We start from the raw sequence: 11,828 nt of genomic DNA, 5'->3' as shown, positions 1-11,828 counted from the left end.
TCCCAGGACCCTGGGATCACGACCTGAGCCAAAGGCAGACGCTTAACAACTGAGCCACCCAGGTGCCCCCCTTTCTTTATTTTAACTGCTTTCTCCGACAGTGAGAAACCAGGCTCTCACTATCCACAATATATTTACTTATTGGCTTCAATACACATAAAGTAGTTTCAGAGTACTAATCCATATCTGTGATACAAACAAACTCCTAAGTAAAGTATTTGTGCTCAATTATTTTTTCTTTGGCTTTAGAGGATATTAGTGTGTATAGAGTCAAAATATTCTTTTCCAAAGTTACTTAGGTTGGTTCTTTTCTGCTGCCACCCCCAGTATGGTTATGTTGTTCAGTACAGTTAGGTTTTTGTGTATATTTCATTTTGGGCTCTCATATTTGTTGATTATATTTTGTTCATATTTTTAGTATATGAAACATTTGCATGGCTCTAAAAGTCAGCAATATATAAAAAGGATTGCTCAGAGAGGTGTCCTTACCCTTTCCATCCTATCCCCATCCACTACCTGTACCTAACCAATCTCATTAGTTTTTGGTTTATCCTTTTTGTGTTTCTTTTTGCACAGTTGAGATGCAGAGACCACATTAGGGTGAGGAACTCACCTTGGGCACAGTAATTAACCAGGGGGGAGGAATCTGTAGTCAAAATAAGTAAGATTTTAGGGGTGCCTGCGTGGCTCAGTCGGTTGAACATCGACTCTTGGTTTCAGCTCAGGTCATGATCTGAGGATTGTGGGATCAGGCTCTGCATTGGGCTCCGCACTCAGTGTGGAGTCTGCTTGGGATTCTCTTTCTCCCTCTCCCTCTGCCCATCCCCCACTCATGCTCTCTTATCTCTCTCTAAAATAATAAATAAAATCTTTAAAAATAAATAAATAATATTTTAATGCAATATTTTTTAAAATAAAAATTAATGCAAAAAAATCTGTGATGACAACATATCAATTTTTAAATAAATATGACCACAGAGCTGAGCCATATTGGAACCTGAGGCAAAAGGAAAAATGTGTGCCCTCGTGTACATTTCTTAAGTAGTTTTTTTTTTTTTTTTAAAGATTTTATTTATTTATTTGACAGAGAGAGAGATAGCGAGAGCAGGAACACAAGCAGGGGGAGTGGGAGAGGGAGAAGCAGGCCTCCCGCCGAGCAGGGAGCCCGATGTGGGACTCGATCCCAGGACTCTGGGATCATGACCTGACATTTCTTTTTTTTTTTTTTTTTTTTAATATTTTATTTATTTATGTGACAGAGAGAGACACAGCGAGAGAGGGAACACAAGCAGGGGGAGTGGGAGAGGGAGAAGCAGGCTCCCCGCGGAGCAGGGAGCCCGATGTGGGGCTCGATCCCAGGACCCTGGGATCATGACCTGAGCCGAAGGCAGACGCTTAAGGACTGAGCCACCCAGGCGCCCATGACCTGACATTTCTTAAGTAGTTTTTAATGACTGATATTCCCCAAGAACATTAAGGCAGATGATAAAATATTGAAAAATTAAAAAGTAGGTAGACTAATACATTATTTTATTTTATTTATTTTTTATAGCACAACATATATTCCAAATGGACCAAAAATTAGTATCATTTACAATATCTTAAGATAAATTGCCTTTGAATGGGAGCTTCCTTTCCAGTACTTTGAGGTCTATAAGATGAAAATGTAAAGAAGTCATGAAAGAAAATGTAACTGTGGAAAATGAAGACTGTTTAAATTGAATGGGAGGACTGTGGTTTTTCTTTTCAATTAATTGCTGTAACACTGTCCTTGGGGCGGCTGAGGGAGTTTCATGTTTTCTTTAGACATAATTAGGCACCAAAGCTCTTGCAGGACAACTTTGATGCTATTATGAATTCTGCCATTTTGCCAGCACTGATATAGCTCTTGGGTCCACCACTCCATTGAAACTATTAACCCCATTCATATTCATTTTTGTTACAAATATTACAAAGGGGAGGTGCTTCTGGGTATTTAAGACTGTATATTTGATTTTCATAAATTGTCCCAGCTCATGGTGGCTGATGGCCACCTTGCATCACTGTTGCTCCTCACACCATTATTTTTAATTTAAATATTTTATTTATACCAAAACAGACTTTACTATAATTTTACTTAAGCTTAAGTTAATTAAAAATTATTTAAGATTGCCACTTGATCAAAAGAAATGATCAAGGAGCACCTGACTGGTTCAGTCTGTAGAGCATGCACCTCTTGAGCTTGGGGTCGGGAATTTGAGCCCCACATTAGCTATGGTGCCTACTTTACAAAATAATAATAAAATAAAATAAGTGATCAAACGTGGCAATTCTCTCAACTGAAAACAATATAAACAAAGAAGTAGATTTTGAGAATATTTATGAGTTTGCTTCCATTAGAGCCAAGGGTGTATATGTTCCTTTTGTCTAAGCTCCACATGGCTCACACGGCATTGTTGAGCAGATATATGCATAGTTTCGTATTTTCCCCTTCTTCATTACATGAAAGGTAGCATACTATGGGCGCTCTTTACACGCTTTTTTTCGTCCTAGAAATTGCTCCATGTCGGTTCATAGAGAGATGAAGAGATGCTGAGGGGAGTGACCTCTGAAAGGTCAACCAGAAGGTACAATGCCCAACCCGGCAATTGTGCCATATCAGGGGCCGTTTGTGAAGAAGTCATGAAAGCGTCCCACGAGACCCAAGGCCAGCATTTGGGCATCTGCTACAGGAGAATAGTGATGGTAGATTGAACCACCACCATCAAGTTAGACCCTGCTTTGCTTCCTCCCGTCTCTCCTTTCCATCCTGACTGGGGGCAGCAGGAAGCATAGAGAAGTAGGAGTGAACATAGTGAAGAAATAGAAACAAAAGACCACCCTTTTCCTTCACTCCCACAGGTTTCAAGCCTACATGGGCCTCAGAAGATTTCATCTACACCAGAAATGGAAGCTCAGACTTAAATCCACCCAGATTTTTGGCACCTGAAATGAGACTATTCTAACACCTGAAGTGACGGAAAATCTAAGTGGTCTGCTCAGTATACCACACAGATGGAGAATGGAGAATTGACCAAGTAGGTTTAAAGAGTAAGTGGTGAGAAAGAATAAAGCTACTTCCTGCTGCTCTCCCACCAAGTCCTGCCCATTAAATATGCCACATTCACAGCAGACCCCAACTCAGACTCACACTAGCCAGGGAAAAAAGATACAAAGCAGCATTCAGGTAGGATTTGATAAACAGTGGTATAAGGTGTCATCAAGGTTACTATAACTTAAATTCTCTCTGCTCCACCCTCATCAGCTCTGTTCGTGGTTTGAATTCCCTCATAAGACCAACACAGACAAACTTTTTGTTAATATCTGGGGCTGGGGGTTGAGAGGGTAGAGACATCCTTCATCAAACTGTCAAAGAAAAGTCTCGGGATTTTCTCTAATTTAATTCTTAGGTCACAGGTTCCCCCTCACCCCCACCTATGGCCTGAGAAATGCTATGTGATGATTGTCTCAGGCCTAGGTTACCTGTTCATGTCATCCAGTCCCTGTGGGAGTGGATATGGAAGGAGAATTACAGTGAAGGGTTTAAGCCACTCAGAACCCATTCTGGAATTGAGGAAGGGGTTAGTCATACCCAAGGCACGTGGCTAGAAAATTCAGGATCCGCTAGGTCATTCAGTGAATATTGAGGAGGCAACTTCAGGATATGAAGTGGTCCAGTTCGAGTAGCTATGTTTGTTGTTGGTTGAGTCTATTAATCTACTCTAAACAGTAATAATAGCAACCAGTTTTTAAGTACTTTTTATGGGCCAACCACTGTACTAAATACTTCCTGTGCATCATCTCATTTAATCCTCATTACAACTCTACGGGGCTGGAGCTATTTTAATCTCTGTATTAGTTGGCAAGACTTGCTGTAATGAAGTACCACAGACTGGGTGGCTTAAGAACAGAAATGTACTGTCTCATGGTTCTGGAGGCAGGGAGTCTGAGACTGAGGTGTTGGTACCATCCCTATGGTACCTTGGCTTTTAGAAACATCTTCGTCTCTGCCTCTATCTTCATGTGTCATTCTCCCTGTGTGTGTGTATGTGTCCAAATACCCCCCTTTTTTTAATATTTATGTATTTATTTTAGAGAGAATGAGCAGGGGGAGGGGCAGAGGGAGAGAATCTTCAGGCAGACTCCCTGCTGAGCATGGAGCCCGATGCAGGGCTGTAACCCATGACTCATGAGATCATGCATGACCTGAGCCAAAACCAAGAGTCGGACGCTTAATCGACTGAGCCACCCAGGCACCCCCAAATATCCCTTTTTAATAAGGACTTCAGTTGTGTTGGATTAGGGACCCACCCTACTCCAGTATGACCTCATTTTAACCTAACTAATTTTATCTGCAACAACCCTATCCCAAATAAGGTCACATTCTGAAGTATTCGGGGCTAAGACTTTGACATAGGAATTTTTGGAGAACACAATCCAACCCATAACAATCACCATTTTGCAGATGTGAAAATGGGATTAAACAAGTTAAGTAACTTCCCCAGAACCATAGCTAGTGAAAGGGAGAAACAGACCTTTGCTTGCCTCCTAAGCCATGCGTTTACCTCTGCTGTTGGGCTGTCATCAGATCATTACCCAACAGACTATGCTTTCTACAAAGGGAGTGGGACCATTTAGCTCAGCACTTCTCTCCTATGTTAACCTGTTAGAAATAAAGAAAAATAATTTTATATAAATGCATAAGATGGGATAAAGATAACTGATCTGTCAGAACTTACTGCCTCTTCCCTACCATCCTCCTGTATTTTCAGTCCTCCTGCCCAAAGAAGATTTTGCAAAACTTTCCTTTGAATTAAGAAATGTACTTCCCACTATTTCACTTTGGCATTATCTGAAGAGACTTAAGAAGGTTGGTTGAACTGTATTTAATTGAAAAAGATGCCATGCACCGGGCGCCTGGGTGGCTCAGTCGGTTAAGCGTCTGCCTTCAGCTCAGGTCATGATCCCAGGGTCCTGGGATCGAGCCCCACGTCCGGCTCCCTGCTCAGCAGGGAACCTCCTTCTCCCTCTCCCACTCCCCCTGCTTGTGTTCCCTCTCTCGCTGTGTCTCTCTCTGTCAAATAAATAAGTAAAATCTTTAAAAAAAAAAAAAAAGAGAGAGAGAGAAAGATGCCATGCAAAGACTATGCAATATAAAATTGGAGGCTAGATCAAAGGATAAGCCTAAACTGCCATCTCCCCTCGACTCTTCTATTATCACATTTTTTTTTACTTTTTCTAAATTTTAAGTAGGCTCCATGCCCAACGTGGGGCTTGAGCTCACAACCCTGAGATCAAGAGTTGCATGCTCTGCCAACTGAGCCAGCCAGGCGGCCCTGTTATCACATATCTTAAATCCATTTTCTCATCATACCCTTGCTTGAGACTTCCAGCTGTAGAGAGGAGAGAACAGAGTTCAATGAGAGCAAATGTAAGGACCGCCATAGGTGGGGATGACAATCAAGTGGCCGAGATGTACTGTATATGGGTTTCAGGATGTCCCCAAACAGCTTCCTTCGGGATGGAGAAATTTTGCTGCAATGAAGCTTCAACTAATTAGAAGAAGGGACTTCCTTCCATTGACCTCCAATAATAAACTTCACCATGTTTTACTATATTTACATGGCTCTCTTTTCTCGCAGTGAGTTTCTCAAGGGTAAGGAACTAATGTTACTTTTGCATGCTCCCCTAACCCATGGACTGGAAGGACAAAAGGAAGGGAGGGAGGAAATACTAATGCCTCTACATTAAGACTGTACTAAAGCAGCTCACGCTATTTGAATTCTTTATCTGTTTTCTAGGTCTGATCATTTTTTCCTTTTTTTTTTTTTTCTGGCCTACTATATGACAAAAATTAAAAGAATCAATGATACCATCCACAAGCTAACCCCTCTTTAAAAATATTGCCTCTTTAAAAAAGTATTATTTTCTTTTGGAGAGGGTGGTATAAGTAGAATTAGTGAACAGAAAGAATGATTGTATACTTGGAAACTATCTTTGCATTTTTTTATGAGGAATTATTCAAATAGGTCATAAGGATTAGGTCACTAAAGTTTAGGATCCACAAGAAATCAGTATGTATAATGAAGGTAGAAAATATTGCAAATCAGCTTTTACAACCCTACTGCAACCTCCTAATAATATAGGATGATCTTGGGAGCAGGCCCTGAGACAAGGATTCAAGCAAAGGTGACTGATTAGGAAGTGCTCCCAGGAAAAGCTGGCAGGAGTGTGGGGAAGTGGGTTGGGAAGAGCATGAAGCCAAGCCAGGGTGTGACATCTAGTGAAGTGCCATGCAGGGTAACTTTGGCTTAGTTCCACAGGAGAGCTCTGGACAGTATAGACAAGACTTACACTGTCCTGATGGGGACCAAGGGAGCTATCAGTGACTGGTTAAGGGCTGGTGTGTGTGTGTTGAGGGTGGGGGAGGGGAGTGGGAATTGTAAATTCCCAAACACTTTTGGCCCTCTGTGCCCAAAGGCACCATGGTGCCAGCAATGTGGGGGCACCCCTTGAACAAAAAGATGCAGGTGCTGGCTGTTGGAAGAAAAGGCACATGGGAGATGGTGCCCCAAAACTACAAAGGAAACTGAGGATATGGAGAGAATATGAGCAATTGCACTACTCTTGTGTGCTTCACATTAGATCCAAACCAGTGATTCTTCAGGAGGGTGGATCATCACAATTTCTAGCCAAAGAGATGTATAAGAGGAGATATAGTGGAATGAGCTACAGCCCCTGCTTCTATAGTTGGTCCTAAGGCTATAGTTGATAGTTATCATCTCCTTCTACTACCCACCTGTTCTAGATTCCCTCTCACCTCAGCTAGCACTTTCATTACTCTGAATTGCTTGCCTGTTGGGGCATTCTAGACCTTCACCCCAAGTGGCTTGAGCCTTTGCTTACTGTGTGCTTGTCAGGCCATGGTTCCTGAATTGTCCATTCACAGTTAAAACCAGGCATGGCAGCCTCAAGAGATGCCCAGTGGATTCCCTGAGTTACAGACATGTTTCTCCATTTTCATATTATGTCAAAGCAACTCTATATCCCTATAGAAGGAAAAAGGTCAATTACTCCTGACAATGTAACTTTTTTCTTTGCTGATCTTCTGTCATGAGAAAGTCAAAGTGACCAAGTAGCAGCCAGAGCTTTAAGTTCAGTAGACTATTTATTGTCCCTTGATAGACAGTAAATAAAAGTTCTCTCCACCTACCCTACCCTCTCATCACAGGCCTCTAGATGCACCTAACCTAAAGTTGCAGAGATGAAAAGTACAGAGTCCCTAAGAAGGCCACTGAAAGTGGTGGACAGAGGACCACTCTTAGCTTTCATTCCTTGCCTCGTGGACCTATGTATTCTGTCTAATGGGAAAACAGCTCCATCTTAGTTCTGTGTCCTACTGATAAAACTAAATGAAAAACTACCACAACTCAATAACTCAGTATTTAAATTATAGGGTATCAATTTATATGTAGCACAATTTATATAATAGCAATTTATATATATATATATATCACATCTGAAGGTCAGTACCCCAGCCCTACAGAGTTATCTTCAGACTTAGCTGCATCTTGTAAAGGCCATTCCAATGTTCTATTAGTCTAGAATTTGGGGTGATGTGATATATGCTAAGACCAATATCTCCTATAGTTACATGTCCATCAATACTCCTCCAGTACCATACCAATACTCCTCTAGTACCATAAAGTGGGCCTCTTGGTCCAAGGTGATATTATATGGGATCTCGTCTCAGCAAGTCAGACTCACTGGTTTTGGCAGGATGAAATAGAGTGGAAGGGGTCTAATATTACCAAATCACCACCAGGTAGCTGGTTGGATGGATCTTGGAGAATGACAGTAGGTTATCATAAGTGTAATCAGTGGTAACTTCTGTTGCATTGCTGTTTCAGATATGGTTTCATTTCTGGAGTGAATGAACACATCTCCAGGACCTGCTATTCAGCTATTGGTCTGGAGAATGCTTTTTCCTCCTTATACCTGTTAATTAAGACCATGAGATATAGTTTACTTTCAACCGGCAGGGCTAGCAATATATTTAAACAGTGTACCTCGGGGCTATTTCAACTCTCAGGCTCTCTGTCATGATCTAGTCTGGAAGCACCTTGATTGCCTTTCTATAGGACATTAAGCTGATTCATACATTGATGATATCATGGTGCTTGGAGCTGGTACGCAGGAAGTAGCAACTACTCTAGGTATCTTGGTAAGACACTTGCATACCAGAGCATAGGAAACAAATCCCACAAAATTTCAGGGGTCTGCCACCTTGGTGAAATTCCAAGGGTCCAGTGGTCTGGGACATATCAAAACATCCCTTCCAACATGAAGGACAAACTTCTGTATCTGTCCCCTTCTACCACCAAGAAAGAAGCACAATGCTGAGTGAGCCTCTTTGGATTTGACAACATATATCTCATTTGGCCGTGCTATTCTAACATATTTACTGAGTGACCCAAAAGGCTCCCAGGTTTCAGTAGGGCTCAGAACAAGTGAAAGTTCTACAGTAAGTCCAGGTTGTGATGCTGCTCCACCATTTGGGCAATGTGACCCAGAAGATCCAATGGTGCTTGAAGTATCTGTGGAACATATGGATGCCACATGGAGACTTTGGCAAACCCCCATAGATGACTCATGGCTCAGACACTTAGGATTTAGGGACAAAGTTATGTCATCCTCTACAGATAACTATTCTTTTGAGAATGGCTTGCTCTGGGCACTAGTGGCAACTAAACATTTGGTTACCAAGTGTTGTCTTACTCATCCAATCAAAGTTAGACATGCATAGTGGCACTTCATTTTCAGATGAGATCAGGCTCAGGTAAATTCAGAAGACACCGGTAAATTTCATGAGCAAGGGACCCAGGTGCCCATGGTCCTCTTCTCACTTTCATGCTCCTTTCTTTCAATCTGCATTAGGGCAGATTATATTTCCACAGATGGCCACAATAATATGTCTTTTTTTTTTTTTTTTAAAGACTTTATTTATTTTTTCATGAGAGACAGAGAGAGAGAGAGACAGAGGCAGAGGGAGAAGCAGGCTCCCTGCGGAGCAGGGAGCCTGATGCAGGACTCAATCCCAGAACCCTGGGATCACGACCTGAGCCGAAGGCAGACGCTTAACCGACTGAGCCACCCAGGTGTCCCCACAATAATATGTCTTATTCCATGTAGTTTTCTAGAACCTTGACACCCTTCTTTAAGAAGTGGAGTCTATGTACCCTCCCCTTGAACCTATGCCTTGACCAACAGAATTAAGGCAGAAGTGATGTTATGTGACTCCCAAGGCCCTTGGAACACTCACTCTTGGAGCCTAGCCACCATGAGCAAGCCCAGGCAACTTGTGGAGGTGCCTACTTGGAGAGGAACAGAGGCCTAGCCTATAGTCCTGGCTATACCTCAGCCAACAACCAGCACCAACTGGCCAGCTGTGTGATTGAGCCAAATTGAAAGTACATCCTCCAGACTAACTCAGTTAAGTTTCAAAAACCGACTATTCAAACATGGAATACAGATGAGCCAGCCATGCTGAAGGCCCAAATAACGTATTCACAAGCAAAATAAATTATTGTTGTCATTTTAAGCCACTAAGTTTTGGAGTGGTTAATTACATCACTGATACACTCATGTAAGGCCCTAAAGGACCATGTAGAAGAGACATCCTCTTAGTAGGTGGAACTCTAAGCAGTGCACCTGGTCATTTGTCCTGCCTAGAAAAAGAGATGGCCAGGGGGACAGATCTACCATGATTCATGGGTATTTGTCTGGCTAATTGTTTGGCTGGATAGTCAGGAACTTGAAAGGAGCATGATTAGAAAATCGGTGCCAAGGAGGTCTGGGGATAGTTATATGGGCAGAGCTTTCCAAATGGGCACAGGATATGAAGATACTTGTATTTTATGTGAATGCTTATCAAAGAACAACCTCAGCAGAGAAGAATCTCAGTTATCATATGGGCAAGATGACCTGTTCTGCCAACATTAGTCAGCCTCTTTCTCCCATGACTCCTGTCCCTGCTCAAAAAGCTTATGGGAAAAAATGGCCAGTGGCAGAAATGGAGGTAATGCATGGTCATGGAAACATGGACTTTTACAGCCCCATCTGCCAATGGCAAATATAAACAATGAGCTTCCAGTGTGGCTCCATTTCCCCAAGGGATCAGTCAGTCATAAGATGTTAGATTGTTTTCATTGGATCAGTTCCATATTGGAAGGGATAGCATGTTGTTCTCAATGGAGTAGACACCTAACTTTGTATATAGACTTGCCTGTCCTATCTACAATGCTTCTGCTAAAACCAACATCCATGGACTTAACAGACATTTTCACTGTCATAATGTTCCATAATGCATTCTTCTGACAAAGGAACTTCCTAGCAAATGAAGTGACGCAGTGGACTGATGCCCGTGGAACTCTGGTTCCATGTTTGTCATCATCTGGCAACATTGAATGGTGGGATGGCCTGTGAAGATTCAGTTATATTCTCAGCTAAATGGTAGCATCTTGTTGGGCTGGAATAATGTTCTCCATTATGCAGTATATGCACCAAATCAATGACTAATATATAGCCAGGATTTGTGGAAATCAAGGAGTAAAAACAAGAATGGTTAATGGGAGAAAAGCCCCTTCCATTTCCACCCCTAGTGATCCCTAACAAGTGTTTTGCCTCCCATTCTCTTAACATAGCTGGTCTGGAGGTATTAGTTCCCAGGGAAAGAAGGCTTCCACCAGAGGTTATAGCAATGATTTCATTAAACAGGGAATTGAGACTGCTGCCTGACCATTGTGGACTCCTCAGGCAAAACGGGAGTTTTTGTACTGACTAGGGTGAGTGATCTTGAACTATCAAAGGGAAATTGGGTCACTAGAATACATTGTGAGTAAGGAGGACTATGTGTGGAATGCAGTCATTTCCCTGGGATGCATCTTAGTTCTGTGTCCTACTGATAAAACTAAATGAAAAACTACCACAACTCAATAACTCAGTATTTAAATTACAGAGTATCAAAGGTGGAGTGTGACTCAGCTAGAGGAAGTAATCCTTTGCAAAAAAGATGGGCCTTTATATCCTGTTTTGAGAGAGGGTTAGCATGCTTTTTATTGTATGAGGGATACTTGCAACATGTTAGCTAGAAGCATGATTTTGCTATTGTCTTTATTTGAAAGATAAATATGGTTGATAGAGGTAAGGTGGACTATGGTGGTTTTGTAGGGTACCAACCAGGCTAAACTGGAACTGTGTTACCTGGAATTCCCGTCCCTTAACTCATAGTTTAAGATTCGTCACAAGAAAAGTATGCCTGAGATTTGGAAGATGAGAGCAAACTAGCAGGCATTAGGGCCTGAAGATCAGTATGGGGGAGCTCCAGGTGTTGCTGCAATGTGCTTACCTTGTCCCTCATCTGCTGGCTCCTCCTCTGCATTTTCTCCTTCAGTTCCTCTGTGTCCTGGGCCAGGTGCACGGCAAAGGGCACCAGCTTCTTCTGCAGGTGATCCATGGCATCAAGGTTGGAGACTCTGAAAAACAGATGTGGGTTCCAGTATGTCTTCCTGTGTTCCAGTGTATCCCCATTCTCTCCTGCTTTGCATTCAGTTTTTATTTCCCACTTCTAGCCCTGTTGACCCATTGCAACTTTAGCCCAACACCAGGCACAAAGATTTCCATAGACTTCTTCATTGGCTGCTCTTTGTGGTCCCTGGCTAATGACTTCTCTCTGTTCCTCTAACTGTCCTCTTCCAGATTTTTCTGCCCCAACTAACCCTAACCTGACCCTGACCCTGACCCTGACCCTG

The 11,828-nt window shown here is 42.3% G+C and overlaps 1 pseudogene; it reads right to left on the bottom strand.

The window, feature by feature from the left end:
• Window positions 1-1,750: 1,750 nt before the first annotated feature.
• On the bottom strand, window positions 1,751-11,533 carry LOC116631988 (annotated as a pseudogene).
• Between the last annotated feature and the right edge of the window lie 295 nt (window positions 11,534-11,828).

This window comes from Phoca vitulina, unplaced genomic scaffold (genome assembly GCF_004348235.1).
Source record: "Phoca vitulina isolate PV1807 unplaced genomic scaffold, GSC_HSeal_1.0 scaffold6, whole genome shotgun sequence".
NCBI classification, from domain to species: domain Eukaryota; kingdom Metazoa; phylum Chordata; class Mammalia; order Carnivora; family Phocidae; genus Phoca; species Phoca vitulina.
The sequence above is the reverse complement of the archived record's forward strand: the minus strand, read 5'-3'. Positions and strand labels throughout refer to the sequence as shown.